Here is a 22,120-nt window from a genome sequence, read left to right on the forward strand (position 1 = left end):
CTTTTTGCGCCCCGAGCGGCCAAAAGACTTACTTAAAACTCTCTTTTAAGCTTTTCAATTTTTCCAGCATTATGGCCAACAATAAATATGTCATTAACATATATATAGCAGGAGAATAAAGAAATCATCATCTAAAAATTTCTTCATAAAACATACAATGACCAGACATGGTTCTTGGATGGGTGACCCCCTGGGAAGTCCTCGTGTTGCACTCCTTTTTGCGCCCCGAGCGGCCAAAACCTCTCCCGTCGACCTCCGAGGCGATGGTTTTGGGCCTCGGAATTTGCCGTGACCGCTACGCAGTCAGTCTCGTGGGGCTCGGAGAGAGCTTTCCGGAATGGGGCCGCAATAGCGATTCCGAGTTCGTTCGAGAAAGTCCCGATGGTTTCGGCGCGCGCTTGCCGTGTCCGGTACGCGGTCGGCCTCGTGGGCATCGGAGGGATCCGACAATGGCGATTCCGAGATCGTTCGAGAGGTTTCGGGGCTCCGGTCGTCGATGCGCCGTCCGCGACGTGCACAAAGGCGAGGGACGACGCACACAAAACGAGTGCGATCATACCAGCACTAAAGCACCGGATCCCATCAGAACTCCGAAGTTAAGCCTGCTTGGGCGAGAGTAGTACTAGGATGGGTGAGCCCCTGGGAAGTCCTTGTGTTGCACTCCTTTTTGCGCCCCGAGCGGCCAAAAGACTTACTTAAAACTTTCTTTTAAGCTTTTCAATTTTTCCAGCATTATGGCTAACAATAAATATGTCATTAACATATATATAGCAGGAGAATAATGAAATCATCATCTAAAAATTTCTTCATAAAACATACAATGACCAGACATGGTTCTAGGATGGGTGACCCCCTGGGAAGTCCTCGTGTTGCACTCCTTTTTGCGCCCCGAGCGGCCAAAACCTCTCCCGTCGACCTCCGAGGCGATGGTTTTGGGCCTCGGAATTTGTCGTCGATGCGCCGTCCGCGACGTGCACAAAGGCGAGGGACGACGCACACAAATCGAGTGCGATCATACCAGCACTAAACCATCGGATCCCATGAGAACTCCGAAGTTAAGCGTGCTTTGGCGAGAGTAGTACTAGGATGGGTGACCCCCTGGGAAGTCCTCGTGTTGCACTCGTTTTTGCGCCCCGAGCAGCCAAAAGACTTACTTAAAACTCTCTTTTAAGCTTTTCAATTTTTCCAGCATTATGGCCAACAATAAATATGTCATTAACATATATATAGCAGGAGAATAATGAAATCATCATCTAAAAATTTCTTCATAAAACATACAATGACCAGACATGGTTCTAGGATGGGTGACCCCCTGGGAAGTCCTCGTGTTGCACTCCTTTCTGCGCCCCGAGCGGCCAAAACCTCTCCCGTCGACCTCCGAGGCGATGGTTTTGGGCCTCGGAATTTGCCGTTACCGCTACGCAGTCAGTCTCGTGGGGCTCGGAGAGAGCTTTCCGGAATGGGGCCGCAATAGCGATTCCGAGTTCGTTCGAGAAAGTCCCGATGGTTTCGGCGCGCGCTTGCCGTGTCCGGTACGCGGTCGGCCTCGTGGGCATCGGAGGGATCCGACAATGGCGATTCCGAGATCGTTCGAGAGGTTTCGGGGCTCCGGTCGTCGATGCGCCGTCCGCGACGTGCACAAAGGCGAGGGACGACGCACACAAAACGAGTGCGATCATACAAGCACTAAAGCACCGGATCCCATCAGAACTCCGAAGTTAAGCGTGCTTGGGCGAGAGTAGTACTAGGATGGGTGACACCCTGGGAAGTCCTCGTGTTGCACTCGTTCTTGCGCCCCGAGCGGCCAAAAGACTTACTTAAAACTCTCTTTTAAGCTTTTCAATTTTTCCAGCATTATGGCCAACAATAAATATGTCATTAACATATATATAGCAGGAGAATAATGAAATCATCATCTAAAAATTTCTTCATAAAACATACAATGACCAAACATAGTTCTAGGATGGGTGACCCCCTGGGAAGTCCTCGTGTTGCACTACTTTTTGCGCCCCGAGCGGCCAAAAGACTTACTTAAAACTCTCTTTTAAGCTTTTCAATTTTTCCAGCATTATGGCCAACAATAAATATGTCATTAACATATATATAGCAGGAGAATAAAGAAATCATCATCTAAAAATTTCTTCATAAAACATACAATGACCAGACATGGTTCTTGGATGGGTGACCCCCTGGGAAGTCCTCGTGTTGCACTCCTTTTTGCGCCCCGAGCGGCCAAAACCTCTCCCGTCGACCTCCGAGGCGATGGTTTTGGGCCTCGGAATTTGCCGTGACCGCTACGCAGTCAGTCTCGTGGGGCTCGGAGAGAGCTTTCCGGAATGGGGCCGCAATAGCGATTCCGAGTTCGTTCGAGAAAGTCCCGATGGTTTCGGCGCGCGCTTGCCGTGTCCGGTACGCGGTCGGCCTCGTGGGCATCGGAGGGATCCGACAATGGCGATTCCGAGATCGTTCGAGAGGTTTCGGGGCTCCGGTCGTCGATGCGCCGTCCGCGACGTGCACAAAGGCGAGGGACGACGCACACAAAACGAGTGCGATCATACCAGCACTAAAGCACCGGATCCCATCAGAACTCCGAAGTTAAGCCTGCTTGGGCGAGAGTAGTACTAGGATGGGTGAGCCCCTGGGAAGTCCTTGTGTTGCACTCCTTTTTGCGCCCCGAGCGGCCAAAAGACTTACTTAAAACTTTCTTTTAAGCTTTTCAATTTTTCCAGCATTATGGCTAACAATAAATATGTCATTAACATATATATAGCAGGAGAATAATGAAATCATCATCTAAAAATTTCTTCATAAAACATACAATGACCAGACATGGTTCTAGGATGGGTGACCCCCTGGGAAGTCCTCGTGTTGCACTCCTTTTTGCGCCCCGAGCGGCCAAAACCTCTCCCGTCGACCTCCGAGGCGATGGTTTTGGGCCTCGGAATTTGTCGTCGATGCGCCGTCCGCGACGTGCACAAAGGCGAGGGACGACGCAAACAAATCGAGTGCGATCATACCAGCACTAAACCACCGGATCCCATCAGAACTCCGAAGTTAAGCGTGCTTGGGCGAGAGTAGTACTAGGATGGGTGACCCCCTGGGAAGTCCTCGTGTTGCACTCGTTTTTGCGCCCCGAGCAGCCAAAAGACTTACTTAAAACTCTCTTTTAAGCTTTTCAATTTTTCCAGCATTATGGCCAACAATAAATATGTCATTAACATATATATAGCAGGAGAATAATGAAATCATCATCTAAAAATTTCTTCATAAAACATACAATGACCAGACATGGTTCTAGGATGGGTGACCCCCTGGGAAGTCCTCGTGTTGCACTCCTTTCTGCGCCCCGAGCGGCCAAAACCTCTCCCGTCGACCTCCGAGGCGATGGTTTTGGGCCTCGGAATTTGCCGTTACCGCTACGCAGTCAGTCTCGTGGGGCTCGGAGAGAGCTTTCCGGAATGGGGCCGCAATAGCGATTCCGAGTTCGTTCGAGAAAGTCCCGATGGTTTCGGCGCGCGCTTGCCGTGTCCGGTACGCGGTCGGCCTCGTGGGCATCGGAGGGATCCGACAATGGCGATTCCGAGATCGTTCGAGAGGTTTCGGGGCTCCGGTCGTCGATGCGCCGTCCGCGACGTGCACAAAGGCGAGGGACGACGCACACAAAACGTGTGCGATCATACCAGCACTAAAGCACCGGATCCCATCAGAACTCCGAAGTTAAGCGTGCTTGGGCGAGAGTAGTACTAGGATGGGTGACCCCCTGGGAAGTCCTTGTGTTGCACTCCTTTTTGCGCCCCGAGCGGCCAAAAGACTTACTTAAAACTCTCTTTTAAGCTTTTCAATTTTTCCAGCATTATGGCCAACAATAAATATGTCATTAACATATATATAGCAGGAGAATAATGAAATCATCATCTAAAAATTTTTTCATAAAACATACAATGACCAGACATGGTTCTTGGATGGGTGACCCCCTGGGAAGTCCTCGTGTTGCATTCCTTTTTGCGCCCCGAGCGGCCAAAACCTCTCCCGTCGACCTCCGAGGCGATGGTTTTGGGCCTCGGAATTTGCCGTGACCGCTACGCAGTCAGTCTCGTGGGGCTCGGAGAGAGCTTTCCGGAATGGGGCCGCAATAGCGATTCCGAGTTCGTTCGAGAAAGTCCCGATGGTTTCGGCGCGCGCTTGCCGTGTCCGGTACGCGGTCGGCCTCGTGGGCATCGGAGGGATCCGACAATGGCGATTCCGAGATCGTTCGAGAGGTTTCGGGGCTCCGGTCGTCGATGCGCCGTTCGCGACGTGCACAAAGGCGAGGGACGACGCACACAAAACGGGTGCGATCATACCAGCACCGGATCCCATCAGAACTCCGAAGTTAAGCGTGCTTGGGCGAGAGTAGTACTAGGATGGGTGACCCCCTGGGAAGTCCTCGTGTTGCACTCCTTTTTGCGCCCCGAGCGGCCAAAAGACTTACTTAAAACTCTCTTTTAAGCTTTTTAATTTTTCCAGCATTATGGCCAACAATAAATATGTCATTAACATATATATAGCAGGAGAATAATGAAATCATCATCTAAAAATTGCTTCATAAAACATACAATGACCAGACATGGTTCTAGGATGGTTGACCCCCTGGGAAGTCCTCGTGTTGCACTCCTTTTTGTGCCCCGAGCGGCCAAAACCTCTCCCGTCGACCTCCGAGGCGATGGTTTTGGGCCTCGGAATTTGCCGTGACCGCTACGCAGTCAGTCTCGTGGGGCTCGGAGAGAGCTTTCCGGAATGGGGCCGCAATAGCGATTCCGAGTTCGTTCGAGAAAGTCCCGATGGTTTCGGCGCGCGCTTGCCGTGTCCGGTACACGGTCGGCCTCGTGGGCATCGGAGGGATCCGACAATGGCGATTCCGAGATCGTTCGAGAGCTTTCGGGGCTCCGGTCGTCGATGCGCCGTCCGCGACGTGCACAAAGGTGAGGGACGACGCACACAAAACGAGTGCGATCATACAAGCACCGGATCCCATCAGAACTCCGAAGTTAAGCGTGCTTGGGCGAGAGTAGTACTAGGATGGGTGACCCCCTGGGAAGTCCTCGTGTTGCACTCCTTTTTGCGCCCCGAGCGGCCAAAAGACTTACTTAAAACTCTCTTTTAAGCTTTTCAATTTTTCCAGCATTATGGCCAACAATAAATATGTCATTAACATATATATAGCAGGAGAATAAAGAAATCATCATCTAAAAATTTCTTCATAAAACATACAATGACCAGACATGGTTCTTGGATGGGTGACCCCCTGGGAAGTCCTCGTGTTGCACTCCTTTTTGCGCCCCGAGCGGCCAAAACCTCTCCCGTCGACCTCCGAGGCGATGGTTTTGGGCCTCGGAATTTGCCGTGACCGCTACGCAGTCAGTCTCGTGGGGCTCGGAGAGAGCTTTCCGGAATGGGGCCGCAATAGCGATTACGAGTTCGTTCGAGAAAGTCCCGATGGTTTCGGCGCGCGCTTGCCGTGTCCGGTACGCGGTCGGCCTCGTGGGCATCGGAGGGATCCGACAATGGCGATTCCGAGATCGTTCGAGAGGTTTCGGGGCTCCGGTCGTCGATGCGCCGTCCGCGACGTGCACAAAGGCGAGGGACGACGCACACAAAACGAGTGCGATCATACAAGCACCGGATCCCATCAGAACTCCGAAGTTAAGCGTGCTTGGGCGAGAGTAGTACTAGGATGGGTGACCCCCTGGGAAGTCCTCGTGTTGCACTCCTTTTTGCGCCCCGAGCGGCCAAAAGACTTACTTAAAACTCTCTTTTAAGCTTTTCAATTTTTCCAGCATTATGGCCAACAATAAATATGTCATTAACATATATATAGCAGGAGAATAATGAAATCATCATCTAAAAATTTCTTCATAAAACATACAATGACCAGACATAGTTCTAGGATGGGTGACCCCCTGGGAAGTCCTCGTGTTGCACTCCTTTTTGTGCCCCGAGCGGCCAAAACCTCTCCCATCGACCTCCGAGGCGATGGTTTTGGGCCTCGGAATTTGCCGTGACCGCTACGCAGTCAGTCTCGTGGGGCTCGGAGAGAGCTTTCCGGAATGGGGCCGCAATAGCGATTCCGAGTTCGTTCGAGAAAGTCCCGATGGTTTTGGCGCGCGCTTGCCGTGTCCGGTACGCGGTCGGCCTCGTGGGCATCGGAGGGATCCGACAATGGCGATTCCGAGATCGTTCGAGAGGTTTCGGGGCTCCGGTCGTCGATGCGCCGTTCGCGACGTGCACAAAGGCGAGGGACGACGCACACAAAACGGGTGCGATCATACCAGCACCGGATCCCATCAGAACTCCGAAGTTAAGCGTGCTTGGGCGAGAGTAGTACTAGGATGGGTGACCCCCTGGGAAGTCCTCGTGTTGCACTCCTTTTTGCGCCCCGAGCGGCCAAAAGACTTACTTAAAACTCTCTTTTAAGCTTTTCAATTTTTCCAGCATTATGGCCAACAATAAATATGTCATTAACATATATATAGCAGGAGAATAATGAAATCATCATCTAAAAATTGCTTCATAAAACATACAATGACCAGACATGGTTCTAGGATGGGTGACCCCCTGGGAAGTCCTCGTGTTGCACTCCTTTTTGTGCCCCGAGCGGCCAAAACCTCTCCCGTCGACCTCCGAGGCGATGGTTTTGGGCCTCGGAATTTGCCGTGACCGCTACGCAGTCAGTCTCGTGGGGCTCGGAGAGAGCTTTCCGGAATGGGGCCGCAATAGCGATTCCGAGTTCGTTCGAGAAAGTCCCGATGGTTTCGGCGCGCGCTTGCCGTGTCCGGTACACGGTCGGCCTCGTGGGCATCGGAGGGATCCGACAATGGCGATTCCGAGATCGTTCGAGAGGTTTCGGGGCTCCGGTCGTCGATGCGCCGTCCGCGACATGCACAAAGGCGAGGGACGACGTACACAAAACGATTGCGATCATACTAGCCCCGGATCCCATCAGAACTCCGAAGTTAAGCGTGTTTGGGCGAGAGTAGTACTAGGATGGGTGACACCCTGGGAAGTCCTCGTGTTGCACTCCTTTTTGCGCCCCGAGCGGCCAAAAGACTTACTTAAAACTCTCTTTTAAGCTTTTCAATTTTTCCAGCATTATGGCCAACAATAAATATGTCATTAACATATATATAGCAGGAGAATAATGAAATCATCATCTAAAAATTTCTTCATAAAACATACAATGACCAAACATAGTTCTAGGATGGGTGACCCCCTAGGAAGTCCTCGTGTTGCACTACTTTTTGCGCCCCGAGCGGCCAAAAGACTTACTTAAAACTCTCTTTTAAGCTTTTCAATTTTTCCAGCATTATGGCCAACAATAAATATGTCATTAACATATATATAGCAGGAGAATAAAGAAATCATCATCTAAAAATTTCTTCATAAAACATACAATGACCAGACATGGTTCTTGGATGGGTGACCCCCTGGGAAGTCCTCGTGTTGCACTCCTTTTTGCGCCCCGAGCGGCCAAAACCTCTCCCGTCGACCTCCGAGGCGATGGTTTTGGGCCTCGGAAATTGCCGTGACCGCTACGCAGTCAGTCTCGTGGGGCTCGGAGAGAGCTTTCCGGAATGGGGCCGCAATAGCGATTCCGAGTTCGTTCGAGAAAGTCCCGATGGTTTCGGCGCGCGCTTGCCGTGTCCGGTACGCGGTCGGCCTCGTGGGCATCGGAGGGATCCGACAATGGCGATTCCGAGATCGTTCGAGAGGTTTCGGGGCTCCGGTCGTCGATGCGCCGTCCGCGACGTGCACAAAGGCGAGGGACGACGCACACAAAACGAGTGCGATCATACCAGCACTAAAGCACCGGATCCCATCAGAACTCCGAAGTTAAGCCTGCTTGGGCGAGAGTAGTACTAGGATGGGTGAGCCCCTGGGAAGTCCTTGTGTTGCACTCCTTTTTGCGCCCCGAGCGGCCAAAAGACTTACTTAAAACTTTCTTTTAAGCTTTTCAATTTTTCCAGCATTATGGCTAACAATAAATATGTCATTAACATATATATAGCAGGAGAATAATGAAATCATCATCTAAAAATTTCTTCATAAAACATACAATGACCAGACATGGTTCTAGGATGGGTGACCCCCTGGGAAGTCCTCGTGTTGCACTCCTTTTTGCGCCCCGAGCGGCCAAAACCTCTCCCGTCGACCTCCGAGGCGATGGTTTTGGGCCTCGGAATTTGTCGTCGATGCGCCGTCCGCGACGTGCACAAAGGCGAGGGACGACGCAAACAAATCGAGTGCGATCATACCAGCACTAAACCACCGGATCCCATCAGAACTCCGAAGTTAAGCGTGCTTGGGCGAGAGTAGTACTAGGATGGGTGACCCCCTGGGAAGTCCTCGTGTTGCACTCGTTTTTGCGCCCCGAGCAGCCAAAAGACTTACTTAAAACTCTCTTTTAAGCTTTTCAATTTTTCCAGCATTATGGCCAACAATAAATATGTCATTAACATATATATAGCAGGAGAATAATGAAATCATCATCTAAAAATTTCTTCATAAAACATACAATGACCAGACATGGTTCTAGGATGGGTGACCCCCTGGGAAGTCCTCGTGTTGCACTCCTTTCTGCGCCCCGAGCGGCCAAAACCTCTCCCGTCGACCTCCGAGGCGATGGTTTTGGGCCTCGGAATTTGCCGTTACCGCTACGCAGTCAGTCTCGTGGGGCTCGGAGAGAGCTTTCCGGAATGGGGCCGCAATAGCGATTCCGAGTTCGTTCGAGAAAGTCCCGATGGTTTCGGCGCGCGCTTGCCGTGTCCGGTACGCGGTCGGCCTCGTGGGCATCGGAGGGATCCGACAATGGCGATTCCGAGATCGTTCGAGAGGTTTCGGGGCTCCGGTCGTCGATGCGCCGTCCGCGACGTGCACAAAGGCGAGGGACGACGCACACAAAACGAGTGCGATCATACAAGCACTAAAGCACCGGATCCCATCAGAACTCCGAAGTTAAGCGTGCTTGGGCGAGAGTAGTACTAGGATGGGTGACCCCCTGGGAAGTCCTCGGGTTGCACTACTTTTTGCGCCCCGAGCGGCCAAAAGACTTACTTAAAACTCTCTTTTAAGCTTTTCAATTTTTCCAGCATTATGGCCAACAATAAATATGTCATTAACATATATATAGCAGGAGAATAATGAAATCATCATCTAAAAATTTCTTCATAAAACATACAATGACCAGACATGGTTCTAGGATGGGTGACCCCCTGGGAAGTCCTCGTGTTGCACTCCTTTTTGCGCCCCGAGCGGCCAAAACCTCTCCCGTCGACCTCCGAGGCGATGTGTTTGGGCCTCGGAATTTGCCGTGACCGCTACGCTGTCAGTCTCGTGGGGCTCGGAGAGAGCTTTCCGGAATGGGGCCGCAATAGCGATTCCGAGTTCGTTCGAGAAAGTCTCGATGGTTTCGGCGCGCGCTTGCCGTGTCCGGTACGCGGTCGGCCTCGTGGGCATCGGAGGGATCCGACAATGGCGATTCCGAGATCGTTCGAGAGGTTTCTGGGCTCCGGTCGTCGATGCGCCGTCCGCGACGTGCACAAAGGCGAGGGACGACGCACACAAAACGAGTGCGATCATACCAGCACCGGATCCCATCAGAACTCCGAAGTTAAGCGTGCTTGGGCGAGAGTAGTACTAGGATGGGTGACCCCCTGGGAAGTCCTCGTGTTGCACTCCTTTTTGCGCCCTGAGCGGCCAAAAGACTTACTTAAAACTCTCTTTTAAGCTTTTCAATTTTTCCAGCATTATGGCCAACAATAAATATGTCATTAACATATATATAGCAGGAGAATAATGAAATCATCATCTAAAAATTTCTTCATAAAACATACAATGACCAGACATGGTTCTAGGATGGGTGACCCCCTGGGAAGTCCTCGTGTTGCACTCCTTTTTGCGCCCCGAGCGGCCAAAACCTCTCCCGTCGACCTCCGAGGCGATGGTTTTGGGCCTCGGAATTTGCCATGACCGCTACGCAATCAGTCTCGTGGGGCTCGGAGAGAGCTTTCCGGAATGGGGCCGCAATAGCGATTCCGAGTTCGTTCGAGAAAGTCCCGATGGTTTCGGCGCGCGCTTGCCGTGTCCGGTACGCGGTCGGCCTCGTGGGCATCGGAGGGATCCGACAATGGCGATTCCGAGATCGTTCGAGAGGTTTCGGGGCTCCGGTCGTCGATGCGCCGTCCGCGACGTGCACAAAGGCGAGGGACGACGCACACAAAACGAGTGCGATCATACCAGCACTAAAGCACCGGATCCCATCAGAACTCCGAAGTTAAGCCTGCTTGGGCGAGAGTAGTACTAGGATGGGTGACCCCCTGGGAAGTCCTCGTGTTGCACTCCTTTTTGCGCCCCGAGCGGCCAAAAGACTTACTTAAAACTCTCTTTTAAGCTTTTCAATTTTTCCAGCATTATGGCCAACAATAAATATGTCATTAACATATATATAGCAGGAGAATAATGAAATCATCATCTAAAAATTTCTTCATAAAACATACAATGACCAGACATGGTTCTAGGATGGGTGACCCCCTGGGAAGTCCTCGTGTTGCACTTCTTTTTGCGCCCCGAGCGGCCAAAACCTCTCCCGTCGACCTCCGAGGCGATGGTTTTGGGCCTCGGAATTTGCCGTGACCGCTACGCAGTCAGTCTCGTGGGGCTCGGAGAGAGCTTTCCGGAATGGGGCCGCAATAGCGATTCCGAGTTCGTTCGAGAAAGTCCCGATGGTTTCGGCGCGCGCTTGTCGTGTCCGGTACGCGGTCGGCCTCGTGGGCATCGGAGGGATCCGACAATGGCGATTCCGAGATCGTTCGAGAGGTTTCGGGGCTCCGGTCGTCGATGCGCCGTCCGCGACGTGCACAAAGGCGAGGGACGACGCACACAAAACGAGTGCGATCATACCAGCACTAAAGCACCGGATCCCATCAGAACTCCGAAGTTAAACATGCTTGGGCGAAAGTAGTACTAGGATGGGTGACCCCCTGGAAGTCCTCGTGTTGCACTCCTTTTTGCGCCCCGAGCGGCCAAAAGACTTACTTAAAACTCTCTTTTAAGCTTTTCAATTTTTCCAGCATTATGGCCAACAATAAATATGTCATTAACATATATATAGCAGGAGAATAATGAAATCATCATCTAAAAATTTCTTCATAAAACATACAATGACCAGACATGGTTCTAGGATGGGTGACCCCCTGGGAAGTCCTCGTGTTGCACTCCTTTCTGCGCCCCGAGCGGCCAAAACCTCTCCCGTCGACCTCCGAGGCGATGGTTTTGGGCCTCGGAATTTGTCGTGACCGCTACGCAGTCAGTCTCGTGGGGCTCGGAGAGAGCTTTCCGGAATGGGGCCGCAATAGCGATTCCGAGTTCGTTCGAGAAAGTCCCGATGGTTTCGGCGCGCGCTTGCCGTGTCCGGTACGCGGTCGGCCTCGTGGGCATCGGAGGGATCCGACAATGGCGATTCCGAGATCGTTCGAGAGGTTTCGGGGCTCCGGTCGTCGATGCGCCGTCCGCGACGTGCACAAAGGCGAGGGACGACGCATACATAACGATTTCGATCATACCAGCACTAAAGCACCGGATCCCATCATTACTCCGAAGTTAAGCGTGCTTGGGCGAGAGTAGTACTAGGATGGGTGACCCCCTGGGAAGTCCTCGTGTTGCACTCCTTTTTGCGCCCCGAGCGGCCAAAAGACTTACTTAAAACTCTCTTTTAAGCTTTTCAATTTTTCCAGCATTATGGCCAACAATAAATATGTCATTAACATATATATAGCAGGAGAATAATGAAATCATCATCTAAAAATTTCTTCATAAAACATACAATGACCAGACATGGTTCTAGGATGGGTGACCCCCTGGTAAGTCCTCGTGTTGCACTCCTTTCTGCGCCCCGAGCGGCCAAAACCTCTCCCGTCGACCTCCGAGGCGATGGTTTTGGGCCTCGGAATTTGCCGTGACCGCTACGCAGTCAGTCTCGTGGGGCTCGGAGAGAGCTTTCCGGAATGGGGCCGCAATAGCGATTCCGAGTTCGTTCGAGAAAGTCCCGATGGTTTCGGCGCGCGCTTGCCATGTCCGGTACGCGGTCGGCCTCGTATGCATCGGAGGGATCCGACAATGGCGATTCCGAGATCGTTCGAGAGGTTTCGGGGCTCCGGTCGTCGATGCGCCGTCCGCGACGTGCACAAAGGCGAGGGACGACGCACACAAAACGAGTGCGATCATACCAGCACTAAAGTACCGGATCCCATCAGAACTCCGAAGTTAAGCCTGCTTGGGCGAGAGTAGTACTAGGATGGGTGACCCCCTGGGAAGTCCTCGTGTTGCACTCCTTTTTGCGCCCCGGGCGGCCAAAATACTTACTTAAAACTCTCTTTTAAGCTTTTCAATTTTTCCAGCATTATGGCCAACAATAAATATGTCATTAACATATATATAGCAGGAGAATAATGAAATCATCATCTAAAAATTTCTTCATAAAACATACAATGACCAGACATGGTTCTAGGATGGGTGACCCCTTGGGAAGTCCTCGTGTTGCACTCCTTTTTGCGCCCCGAGCGGCCAAAACCTCTCCCGACGACCTCCGAGGCGATGGTTTTGGGCCTCGGAATTTGCCGTGACCGCTACGCCGTCAGTCTCGTGGGGCTCGGAGAGAGCTTTCCGGAATGGGGCCGCAATAGCGATTCCGAGTTCGTTCGAGAAAGTCCCGATGGTTTCGGCGCGCGCTTGCCGTGTCCGGTACGCGGTCGGCCTCGTGGGCATCGGAGGGATCCGACAATGGCGATTCCGAGATCGTTCGAGAGGTTTCGGGGCTCCGGTCGTCGATACGCCGTCCGCGACGTGCACATAGGCGAGGGACGACGCACACAAAACGAGTGCGATTATACCAGCACTAAAGCACTGGATCCCATCAGAACTCCGAAGATAAGCCTGCTTGGGCGAAAGTAGTACTAGGATGGGTGACCCCCTGTGAAGTCCTCGTGTTGCACTACTTTTTGCGCCCCGAGCGGCCAAAAGACTTACTTAAAACTCTCTTTTAAACTTTTCAATTTTTCCAGCATTATGGCCAACAATAAATATGTCATTAACATATATATAGCAGGAGAATAATGAAATCATCATCTAAAAATTTCTTCATAAAACATACAATGACCAGACATGGTTCTAGGATGGGTGACCCCCTGGGAAGTCCTCGTGTTGCACTCCTTTTTGCGCCCCGAGCGGCCAAAACCTCTCCCGTCGACCTCCGAGGCGATGGTTTTGGGCCTCGGAATTTGCCGTGACCGCTACGCAGTCAGTCTCGTGGGGCTCGGAGAGAGCTTTACGGAATGGGGGCCGCAATAGCGATTCCGAGTTCGTTCGAGAAAGTCCCGATGGTTTCGGCGCGCGCTTGCCGTGTCCGGTACGCGGTCGGCCTCGTGGGCATCAGAGGGATCCAACAATGGCGATTACGAGATCGTTCGAGAGGTTTCGGGGCTCCGGTCGTCGATGCGCCGTCCGCGACGTGCACAAAGGCGAGGGACGACGCACACAAAACCAGTGCGATCATACCAGCACTAAAGCACCGGATCCCATCAGAACTCCGAAGTTAAGCTTGCTTGGGCGAGAGTAGTACTAGAATGGGTGACCCCCTGGGAAGTCCTCGTGTTGCACTCCTTTTTGCGCCCCGAGCGGCCAAAAGACTTACTTAAAACTCTCTTTTAAGCTTTTCAATTTTTCCAGCATTATGGCCAACAATAAATATGTCATTAACATATATATAGCAGGAGAATAATGAAATCATCATCTAAAAATTTCTTCATAAAACATACAATGACCAGACATGGTTCTAGGATGGGTGACCCCCTGGGAAGTCCTCGTGTTGCACTCCTTTTTGCGCCCCGAGCGGCCAAAACCTCTCCCGTCGACCTCCGAGGCGATGGTTTTGGGCCTCGGAATTTGCCGTGACCGCTACGCAGTCAGTCTCGTGGGGCTCGGAGAGAGCTTTCCGGAATGGGGCCGCAATAGCGATTCCGAGTTCGTTCGAGAAAGTCCCGATGGTTTCGGCGCGCGCTTGTCGTGTCCGGTACGCGGTCGGCCTCGTGGGCATCGGAGGGATCCGACAATGGCGATTACGAGATCGTTCGAGAGGTTTCGGGGCTCCGGTCGTCGATGCGCCGTCCGCGACGTGCACAAAGGCGAGGGACGACGCACACAAAACCAGTGCGATCATACCAGCACTAAAGCACCGGATCCCATCAGAACTCCGAAGTTAAGCTTGCTTGGGCGAGAGTAGTACTAGAATGGGTGACCCCCTGGGAAGTCCTTGTGTTGCACTCCTTTTTGCGCCCCGAGCGGCCAAAAGACTTACTTAAAACTCTCTTTTAAGCTTTTCAATTTTTCCAGCATTATGGCCAACAATAAATATGTCATTAACATATATATAGCAGGAGAATAATGAAATCATCATCTAAAAATTTCTTCATAAAACATACAATGACCAGACATGGTTCTAGGATGGGTGACCCCCTAGGAAGTCCTCGTGTTGCACTCCTTTTTGCGCCCCGAGCGGCCAAAACCTCTCCCGTCGACCTCCGAGGCGATGGTTTTGGGCCTCGGAATTTGCCGTGACCGCTACGCAGTCAGTCTCGTGGGGCTCGGAGAGAGCTTTCCGGAATGGGGCCGCAATAGCGATTCCGAGTTCGTTCGAGAAAGTCTCGATGGTTTCGGCGCGCGCTTGCCGTGTCCGGTACGCGGTCGGCCTCGTGGGCATCGGAGGGATCCGACAATGGCGATTCCGAGATCGTTCGAGAGGTTTCGGGGCTCCGGTCGTCGATGCGCCGTCCGCGACGTGCACAAAGGCGAGGGACGACGCACACAAAACGAGTGCGATCATACCAGCACCGGATCCCATCAGAACTCCGAAGTTAAGCGTGCTTGGGCGAGAGTAGTACTAGGATGGGTGACCCCCTGGGAAGTCCTCGTGTTGCACTCCTTTTTGCGCCCTGAGCGGCCAAAAGACTTACTTAAAACTCTCTTTTAAGCTTTTCAATTTTTCCAGCATTATGGCCAACAATAAATATGTCATTAACATATATATAGCAGGAGAATAATGAAATCATCATCTAAAAATTTCTTCATAAAACATACAATGACCAGACATGGTTCTAGGATGGGTGACCCCCTGGGAAGTCCTCGTGTTGCACTCCTTTTTGCGCCCCGAGCGGCCAAAACCTCTCCCGTCGACCTCCGAGGCGATGGTTTTGGGCCTCGGAATTTGCCATGACCGCTACGCAATCAGTCTCGTGGGGCTCGGAGAGAGCTTTCCGGAATGGGGCCGCAATAGCGATTCCGAGTTCGTTCGAGAAAGTCCCGATGTTTTCGGCGCGCGCTTGCCGTGTCCGGTACGCGGTCGGCCTCGTGGGCATCGGAGGGATCCGACAATGGCGATTCCGAGATCGTTCGAGAGGTTTCGGGGCTCCGGTCGTCGATGCGCCGTCCGCGACGTGCACAAAGGCGAGGGACGACGCACACAAAACGAGTGCGATCATACCAGCACTAAAGCACCGGATCCCATCAGAACTCCGAAGTTAAGCCTGCTTGGGCGAGAGTAGTACTAGGATGGGTGACCCCCTGGGAAGTCCTCGTGTTGCACTCCTTTTTGCGCCCCGAGCGGCCAAAAGACTTACTTAAAACTCTCTTTTAAGCTTTTCAATTTTTCCAGCATTATGGCCAACAATAAATATGTCATTAACATATATATAGCAGGAGAATAATGAAATCATCATCTAAAAATTTCTTCATAAAACATACAATGACCAGACATGGTTCTAGGATGGGTGACCCCCTGGGAAGTCCTCGTGTTGCACTTCTTTTTGCGCCCCGAGCGGCCAAAACCTCTCCCGTCGACCTCCGAGGCGATGGTTTTGGGCCTCGGAATTTGCCGTGACCGCTACGCAGTCAGTCTCGTGGGGCTCGGAGAGAGCTTTCCGGAATGGGGCCGCAATAGCGATTCCGAGTTCGTTCGAGAAAGTCCCGATGGTTTCGGCGCGCGCTTGTCGTGTCCGGTACGCGGTCGGCCTCGTGGGCATCGGAGGGATCCGACAATGGCGATTCCGAGATCGTTCGAGAGGTTTCGGGGCTCCGGTCGTCGATGCGCCGTCCGCGACGTGCACAAAGGCGAGGGACGACGCACACAAAACGAGTGCGATCATACCAGCACTAAAGCACCGGATCCCATCAGAACTCCGAAGTTAAGCATGCTTGGGCGAAAGTAGTACTAGGATGGGTGACCCCCTGGAAGTCCTCGTGTTGCACTCCTTTTTGCGCCCCGAGCGGCCAAAAGACTTACTTAAAACTCTCTTTTAAGCTTTTCAATTTTTCCAGCATTATGGCCAACAATAAATATGTCATTAACATATATATAGCAGGAGAATAATGAAATCATCATCTAAAAATTTCTTCATAAAACATACAATGACCAGACATGGTTCTAGGATGGGTGACCCCCTGGGAAGTCCTCGTGTTGCACTCCTTTCTGCGCCCCGAGCGGCCAAAACCTCTCCCGTCGACCTCCGAGGCGATGGTTTTGGGCCTCGGAATTTGTCGTGACCGCTACGCAGTCAGTCTCGTGGGGCTCGGAGAGAGCTTTCCGGAATGGGGCCGCAATAGCGATTCCGAGTTCGTTCGAGAAAGTCCCGATGGTTTCGGCGCGCGCTTGCCGTGTCCGGTACGCGGTCGGCCTCGTGGGCATCGGAGGGATCCGACAATGGCGATTCCGAGATCGTTCGAGAGGTTTCGGGGCTCCGGTCGTCGATGCGCCGTCCGCGACGTGCACAAAGGCGAGGGACGACGCACACATAACGATTTCGATCATACCAGCACTAAAGCACCGGATCCCATCAGAACTCCGAAGTTAAGCGTGCTTGGGCGAGAGTAGTACTAGGATGGGTGACCCCCTGGGAAGTCCTCGTGTTGCACTCCTTTTTGCGCCCCGAGCGGCCAAAAGACTTACTTAAAACTCTCTTTTAAGCTTTTCAATTTTTCCAGCATTATGGCCAACAATAAATATGTCATTAACATATATATAGCAGGAGAATAATGAAATCATCATCTAAAAATTTCTTCATAAAACATACAATGACCAGACATGGTTCTAGGATGGGTGACCCCCTGGTAAGTCCTCGTGTTGCACTCCTTTCTGCGCCCCGAGCGGCCAAAACCTCTCCCGTCGACCTCCGAGGCGATGGTTTTGGGCCTCGGAATTTGCCATGACCGCTACGCAGTCAGTCTCGTGGGGCTCGGAGAGAGCTTTCCGGAATGGGGCCGCAATAGCGATTCCGAGTTCGTTCGAGAAAGTCCCGATGGTTTCGGCGCGCGCTTGCCATGTCCGGTACGCGGTCGGCCTCGTATGCATCGGAGGGATCCGACAATGGCGATTCCGAGATCGTTCGAGAGGTTTCGGGGCTCCGGTCGTCGATGCGCCGTCCGCGACGTGCACAAAGGCGAGGGACGACGCACACAAAACGAGTGCGATCATACCAGCACTAAAGTACCGGATCCCATCAGAACTCCGAAGTTAAGCCCGCTTGGGCGAGAGTAGTACTAGGATGGGTGACCCCCTGGGAAGTCCTCGTGTTGCACTCCTTTTTGCGCCCCGGGCGGCCAAAAGACTTACTTAAAACTCTCTTTTAAGCTTTTCAATTTTTCCAGCATTATGGCCAACAATAAATATGTCATTAACATATATATAGCAGGAGAATAATGAAATCATCATCTAAAAATTTCTTCATAAAACATACAATGACCAGACATGGTTCTAGGATGGGTGACCCCTTGGGAAGTCCTCGTGTTGCACTCCTTTTTGCGCCCCGAGCGGCCAAAACCTCTCCCGACGACCTCCGAGGCGATGGTTTTGGGCCTCGGAATTTGCCGTGACCGCTACGCCGTCAGTCTCGTGGGGCTCGGAGAGAGCTTTCCGGAATGGGGCCGCAATAGCGATTCCGAGTTCGTTCGAGAAAGTCCCGATGGTTTCGGCGCGCGCTTGCCGTGTCCGGTACGCGGTCGGCCTCGTGGGCATCGGAGGGATCCGACAATGGCGATTCCGAGATCGTTCGAGAGGTTTCGGGGCTCCGGTCGTCGATACGCCGTCCGCGACGTGCACATAGGCGAGGGACGACGCACACAAAACGAGTGCGATTATACCAGCACTAAAGCACTGGATCCCATCAGAACTCCGAAGTTAAGCCTGCTTGGGCGAAAGTAGTACTAGGATGGGTGACCCCCTGTGAAGTCCTCGTGTTGCACTACTTTTTGCGCCCCGAGCGGCCAAAAGACTTACTTAAAACTCTCTTTTAAACTTTTCAATTTTTCCAGCATTATGGCCAACAATAAATATGTCATTAACATATATATAGCAGGAGAATAATGAAATCATCATCTAAAAATTTCTTCATAAAACATACAATGACCAGACATGGTTCTAGGATGGGTGACCCCCTGGGAAGTCCTCGTGTTGCACTCCTTTTTGCGCCCCGAGCGGCCAAAACCTCTCCCGTCGACCTCCGAGGCGATGGTTTTGGGCCTCGGAATTTGCCGTGACCGCTACGCAGTCAGTCTCGTGGGGCTCGGAGAGAGCTTTACGGAATGGGGGCCGCAATAGCGATTCCGAGTTCGTTCGAGAAAGTCCCGATGGTTTCGGCGCGCGCTTGCCGTGTCCGGTACGCGGTCGGCCTCGTGGGCATCGGAGGGATCCGACAATGGCGATTACGAGATCGTTCGAGAGGTTTCGGGGCTCCGGTCGTCGATGCGCCGTCCGCGACGTGCACAAAGGCGAGGGACGACGCACACAAAACCAGTGCGATCATACCATCACTAAAGCAACGGATCCCATCAGAACTCCGAAGTTAAGCTTGCTTGGGCGAGAGTAGTACTAGGATGGGTGACCCCCTGGGAAGTCCTCGTGTTGCACTCCTTTTTGCGCCCCGAGCGGCCAAAAGACTTACTTAAAACTCTCTTTTAAGCTTTTCAATTTTTCCAGCATTATGGCCAACAATAAATATGTCATTAACATATATATAGCAGGAGAATAATGAAATCATCATCTAAAAATTTCTTCATAAAACATACAATGACCAGACATGGTTCTAGGATGGGTGACCCCCTGGGAAGTCCTCGTGTTGCACTCCTTTTTGCGCCCCGAGAGGCCAAAACCTCTCCCGTCGACCTCCGAGGCGATGGTTTTGGGCCTCGGAATTTGCCGTGACCGCTACGCAGTCAGTCTCGTGGGGCTCGGAGAGAGCTTTCCGGAATAGGGCCGCAATAGCGATTCCGAGTTCGTTCGAGAAAGTCCCGATGGTTTCGGCGCGCGCTTGTCGTGTCCGGTACGCGGTCGGCCTCGTGGGCATCGGAGGGATCCGACAATGGCGATTACGAGATCGTTCGAGAGGTTTCGGGGCTCCGGTCGTCGATGCGCCGTCCGCGACGTGCACAAAGGCGAGGGACGACGCACACAAAACCAGTGCGATCATACCACCACTAAAGCACCGGATCCCATCAGAACTCCGAAGTTAAGCTTGCTTGGGCGAGAGTAGTACTAGAATGGGTGACCCCCTGGGAAGTCCTCGTGTTGCACTCCTTTTTGCGCCCCGAGCGGCCAAAAGACTTACTTAAAACTCTCTTTTAAGCTTTTCAATTTTTCCAGCATTATGGCCAACAATAAATATGTCATTAACATATATATAGCAGGAGAATAATGAAATCATCATCTAAAAATTTCTTCATAAAACATACAATGACCAGACATGGTTCTAGGATGGGTGACCCCCTGGGAAGTCCTCGTGTTGCACTCCTTTTTGCGCCCCGAGCGGCCAAAACCTCTCCCGTCGACCTCCGAGGCGATGGTTTTGGGCCTCGGAATTTGCCGTGACCGCTACGCAGTCAGTCTCGTGGGGCTCGGAGAGAGCTTTCCGGAATGGGGCCGCAATAGCGATTCCGAGTTCGTTCGAGAAAGTCCCGATGGTTTCGGCGCGCGCTTGTCGTGTCCGGTACGCGGTCGGCCTCGTGGGCATCGGAGGGATCCGACAATGGCGATTACGAGATCGTTCGAGAGGTTTCGGGGCTCCGGTCGTCGATGCGCCGTCCGCGACGTGCACAAAGGCGAGGGACGACGCACACAAAACCAGTGCGATCATACCAGCACTAAAGCACCGGATCCCATCAGAACTCCGAAGTTAAGCTTGCTTGGGCGAGAGTAGTACTAGAATGGGTGACCCCCTGGGAAGTCCTTGTGTTGCACTCCTTTTTGCGCCCCGAGCGGCCAAAAGACTTACTTAAAACTCTCTTTTAAGCTTTTCAATTTTTCCAGCATTATGGCCAACAATAAATATGTCATTAACATATATATAGCAGGAGAATAATGAAATCATCATCTAAAAATTTCTTCATAAAACATACAATGACCAGACATGGTTCTTGGATGGGTGACCCCCTGGGAAGTCCTCGTGTTGCACTCCTTTTTGCGCCCCGAGCGGCCAAAACCTCTCCCGTCGACCTCCGAGGCGATGGTTTTGGGCCTCGGAATTTGCCGTGACCGCTACGCAGTCAGTCTCGTGGGGCTCGGAGAGAGCTTTCCGGAATGGGGCCGCAATAGCGATTCCGAGTTCGTTCGAGAAAGTCCCGATGGTTTCGGCGCGCGCTTGCCGTGTCCGGTACGCGGTCGGCCTCGTGGGCATCGGAGGGATCCGACAATGGCGATTCCGAGATCGTTCGAGAGGTTTCGGGGCTCCGGTCGTCGATGCGCCGTCCGCGACGTGCACAAAGGCGAGGGACGACGCACACAAAACGAGTGCGATCATACCAGCACTAAAGCACCGGATCCCATCAGAACTCCGAAGTTAAGCCTGCTTGGGCGAGAGTAGTACTAGGATGGGTGAGCCCCTGGGAAGTCCTTGTGTTGCACTCCTTTTTGCGCCCCGAGCGGCCAAAAGACTTACTTAAAACTCTCTTTTAAGCTTTTCAATTTTTCCAGCATTATGGCTAACAATAAATATGTCATTAACATATATATAGCAGGAGAATAATGAAATCATCATCTAAAAATTTCTTCATAAAACATACAATGACCAGACATGGTTCTAGGATGGGTGACCCCCTGGGAAGTCCTCGTGTTGCACTCCTTTTTGCGCCCCGAGCGGCCAAAACCTCTCCCGTCGACCTCCGAGGCGATGGTTTTGGGCCTCGGAATTTGTCGTCGATGCGCCGTCCGCGACGTGCACAAAGGCGAGGGACGACGCACACAAATCGAATGCGATCATACCAGCACTAAACCACCGGATCCCATCACCCGACCCCCTGGGAAGTCCTCGTGTTGCACTCGTTTTTGCGCCCCGAGCAGCCAAAAGACTTACTTAAAACTCTCTTTTAAGCTTTTCAATTTTTCCAGCATTATGGCCAACAATAAATATGTCATTAACATATATATAGCAGGAGAATAATGAAATCATCATCTAAAAATTTCTTCATAAAACATACAATGACCAGACATGGTTCTAGGATGGGTGACCCCCTGGGAAGTCCTCGTGTTGCACTCCTTTCTGCGCCCCGAGCGGCCAAAACCTCTCCCGTCGACCTCCGAGGCGATGGTTTTGGGCCTCGGAATTTGCCGTTACCGCTACGCAGTCAGTCTCGTGGGGCTCGGAGAGAGCTTTCCGGAATGGGGCCGCAATAGCGATTCCGAGTTCGTTCGAGAAAGTCCCGATGGTTTCGGCGCGCGCTTGCCATGTCCGGTACGCGGTCGGCCTCGTATGCATCGGAGGGATCCGACAATGGCGATTCCGAGATCGTTCGAGAGGTTTCGGGGCTCCGGTCGTCGATGCGCCGTCCGCGACCTGCACAAAGGCGAGGGACGACGCACACAAAATGAGTGCGATCATACCAGCACTAAAGTACCGGATCCCATCAGAACTCCGAAGTTAAGCCTGCTTGGGCGAGAGTAGTACTAGGATGGGTGACCCCCTGGGAAGTCCTCGTGTTGCACTCCTTTTTGCGCCCCGGGCGGCCAAAAGACTTACTTAAAACTCTCTTTTAAGCTTTTCAATTTTTCCAG

The 22,120-nt window shown here is 52.3% G+C and overlaps 26 non-coding genes and 7 pseudogenes across 26 annotated transcripts; all 33 read left to right on the forward strand.

The window, feature by feature from the left end:
* Positions 1–545: 545 nt before the first annotated feature.
* Positions 546–664, forward strand: LOC135590076 (5S ribosomal RNA). Its single transcript, XR_010477482.1, has one exon. It is a non-coding gene; the product is annotated as a 5S ribosomal RNA (ribosomal RNA).
* A 340-nt stretch (positions 665–1,004) lies between these two features.
* Positions 1,005–1,123, forward strand: LOC135590423 (5S ribosomal RNA). Its single transcript, XR_010477831.1, has one exon. It is a non-coding gene; the product is annotated as a 5S ribosomal RNA (ribosomal RNA).
* A 544-nt stretch (positions 1,124–1,667) lies between these two features.
* Positions 1,668–1,786, forward strand: LOC135590267 (5S ribosomal RNA). Its single transcript, XR_010477673.1, has one exon. It is a non-coding gene; the product is annotated as a 5S ribosomal RNA (ribosomal RNA).
* A 758-nt stretch (positions 1,787–2,544) lies between these two features.
* Positions 2,545–2,663, forward strand: LOC135590077 (5S ribosomal RNA). Its single transcript, XR_010477483.1, has one exon. It is a non-coding gene; the product is annotated as a 5S ribosomal RNA (ribosomal RNA).
* Positions 2,664–3,003: 340 nt separating this feature from the next.
* LOC135590001 (5S ribosomal RNA) lies at positions 3,004–3,122 on the forward strand. The gene has a single exon (XR_010477407.1). It is a non-coding gene; the product is annotated as a 5S ribosomal RNA (ribosomal RNA).
* A 544-nt stretch (positions 3,123–3,666) lies between these two features.
* Positions 3,667–3,785, forward strand: LOC135589854 (5S ribosomal RNA). The gene has a single exon (XR_010477261.1). It is a non-coding gene; the product is annotated as a 5S ribosomal RNA (ribosomal RNA).
* Positions 3,786–4,329: 544 nt separating this feature from the next.
* Positions 4,330–4,440, forward strand: LOC135591383 (5S ribosomal RNA; annotated as a pseudogene).
* Positions 4,441–4,984: 544 nt separating this feature from the next.
* Positions 4,985–5,095, forward strand: LOC135591603 (5S ribosomal RNA; annotated as a pseudogene).
* Positions 5,096–5,639: 544 nt separating this feature from the next.
* Positions 5,640–5,750, forward strand: LOC135591605 (5S ribosomal RNA; annotated as a pseudogene).
* Positions 5,751–6,294: 544 nt separating this feature from the next.
* LOC135591385 (5S ribosomal RNA) lies at positions 6,295–6,405 on the forward strand (annotated as a pseudogene).
* Positions 6,406–6,949: 544 nt separating this feature from the next.
* LOC135591776 (5S ribosomal RNA) lies at positions 6,950–7,060 on the forward strand (annotated as a pseudogene).
* A 758-nt stretch (positions 7,061–7,818) lies between these two features.
* LOC135590078 (5S ribosomal RNA) lies at positions 7,819–7,937 on the forward strand. Its single transcript, XR_010477484.1, has one exon. It is a non-coding gene; the product is annotated as a 5S ribosomal RNA (ribosomal RNA).
* A 340-nt stretch (positions 7,938–8,277) lies between these two features.
* LOC135590013 (5S ribosomal RNA) lies at positions 8,278–8,396 on the forward strand. Its single transcript, XR_010477419.1, has one exon. It is a non-coding gene; the product is annotated as a 5S ribosomal RNA (ribosomal RNA).
* A 544-nt stretch (positions 8,397–8,940) lies between these two features.
* On the forward strand, positions 8,941–9,059 carry LOC135590023 (5S ribosomal RNA). The gene has a single exon (XR_010477429.1). It is a non-coding gene; the product is annotated as a 5S ribosomal RNA (ribosomal RNA).
* Positions 9,060–9,603: 544 nt separating this feature from the next.
* LOC135591298 (5S ribosomal RNA) lies at positions 9,604–9,714 on the forward strand (annotated as a pseudogene).
* Positions 9,715–10,258: 544 nt separating this feature from the next.
* On the forward strand, positions 10,259–10,377 carry LOC135591978 (5S ribosomal RNA). The gene has a single exon (XR_010478744.1). It is a non-coding gene; the product is annotated as a 5S ribosomal RNA (ribosomal RNA).
* Positions 10,378–10,921: 544 nt separating this feature from the next.
* Positions 10,922–11,039, forward strand: LOC135590401 (5S ribosomal RNA). The gene has a single exon (XR_010477809.1). It is a non-coding gene; the product is annotated as a 5S ribosomal RNA (ribosomal RNA).
* Positions 11,040–11,583: 544 nt separating this feature from the next.
* Positions 11,584–11,702, forward strand: LOC135590777 (5S ribosomal RNA). The gene has a single exon (XR_010478184.1). It is a non-coding gene; the product is annotated as a 5S ribosomal RNA (ribosomal RNA).
* Positions 11,703–12,246: 544 nt separating this feature from the next.
* LOC135589270 (5S ribosomal RNA) lies at positions 12,247–12,365 on the forward strand. Its single transcript, XR_010476679.1, has one exon. It is a non-coding gene; the product is annotated as a 5S ribosomal RNA (ribosomal RNA).
* A 544-nt stretch (positions 12,366–12,909) lies between these two features.
* LOC135590888 (5S ribosomal RNA) lies at positions 12,910–13,028 on the forward strand. The gene has a single exon (XR_010478292.1). It is a non-coding gene; the product is annotated as a 5S ribosomal RNA (ribosomal RNA).
* A 545-nt stretch (positions 13,029–13,573) lies between these two features.
* On the forward strand, positions 13,574–13,692 carry LOC135589722 (5S ribosomal RNA). The gene has a single exon (XR_010477129.1). It is a non-coding gene; the product is annotated as a 5S ribosomal RNA (ribosomal RNA).
* Positions 13,693–14,236: 544 nt separating this feature from the next.
* On the forward strand, positions 14,237–14,355 carry LOC135589982 (5S ribosomal RNA). Its single transcript, XR_010477389.1, has one exon. It is a non-coding gene; the product is annotated as a 5S ribosomal RNA (ribosomal RNA).
* A 544-nt stretch (positions 14,356–14,899) lies between these two features.
* LOC135591301 (5S ribosomal RNA) lies at positions 14,900–15,010 on the forward strand (annotated as a pseudogene).
* A 544-nt stretch (positions 15,011–15,554) lies between these two features.
* LOC135591979 (5S ribosomal RNA) lies at positions 15,555–15,673 on the forward strand. The gene has a single exon (XR_010478745.1). It is a non-coding gene; the product is annotated as a 5S ribosomal RNA (ribosomal RNA).
* A 544-nt stretch (positions 15,674–16,217) lies between these two features.
* Positions 16,218–16,335, forward strand: LOC135590202 (5S ribosomal RNA). Its single transcript, XR_010477609.1, has one exon. It is a non-coding gene; the product is annotated as a 5S ribosomal RNA (ribosomal RNA).
* Positions 16,336–16,879: 544 nt separating this feature from the next.
* On the forward strand, positions 16,880–16,998 carry LOC135589564 (5S ribosomal RNA). Its single transcript, XR_010476972.1, has one exon. It is a non-coding gene; the product is annotated as a 5S ribosomal RNA (ribosomal RNA).
* A 544-nt stretch (positions 16,999–17,542) lies between these two features.
* On the forward strand, positions 17,543–17,661 carry LOC135589792 (5S ribosomal RNA). Its single transcript, XR_010477198.1, has one exon. It is a non-coding gene; the product is annotated as a 5S ribosomal RNA (ribosomal RNA).
* Positions 17,662–18,205: 544 nt separating this feature from the next.
* Positions 18,206–18,324, forward strand: LOC135590697 (5S ribosomal RNA). Its single transcript, XR_010478103.1, has one exon. It is a non-coding gene; the product is annotated as a 5S ribosomal RNA (ribosomal RNA).
* A 545-nt stretch (positions 18,325–18,869) lies between these two features.
* LOC135590642 (5S ribosomal RNA) lies at positions 18,870–18,988 on the forward strand. Its single transcript, XR_010478048.1, has one exon. It is a non-coding gene; the product is annotated as a 5S ribosomal RNA (ribosomal RNA).
* Positions 18,989–19,532: 544 nt separating this feature from the next.
* On the forward strand, positions 19,533–19,651 carry LOC135590452 (5S ribosomal RNA). Its single transcript, XR_010477859.1, has one exon. It is a non-coding gene; the product is annotated as a 5S ribosomal RNA (ribosomal RNA).
* Positions 19,652–20,195: 544 nt separating this feature from the next.
* LOC135589983 (5S ribosomal RNA) lies at positions 20,196–20,314 on the forward strand. Its single transcript, XR_010477390.1, has one exon. It is a non-coding gene; the product is annotated as a 5S ribosomal RNA (ribosomal RNA).
* A 544-nt stretch (positions 20,315–20,858) lies between these two features.
* LOC135590079 (5S ribosomal RNA) lies at positions 20,859–20,977 on the forward strand. Its single transcript, XR_010477485.1, has one exon. It is a non-coding gene; the product is annotated as a 5S ribosomal RNA (ribosomal RNA).
* Positions 20,978–21,935: 958 nt separating this feature from the next.
* Positions 21,936–22,054, forward strand: LOC135589272 (5S ribosomal RNA). The gene has a single exon (XR_010476680.1). It is a non-coding gene; the product is annotated as a 5S ribosomal RNA (ribosomal RNA).
* Positions 22,055–22,120: the final 66 nt, after the last annotated feature.

Source organism: Musa acuminata, chromosome BXJ1-8, assembly GCF_036884655.1.
Source record: "Musa acuminata AAA Group cultivar baxijiao chromosome BXJ1-8, Cavendish_Baxijiao_AAA, whole genome shotgun sequence".
Taxonomy (NCBI): domain Eukaryota; kingdom Viridiplantae; phylum Streptophyta; class Magnoliopsida; order Zingiberales; family Musaceae; genus Musa; species Musa acuminata.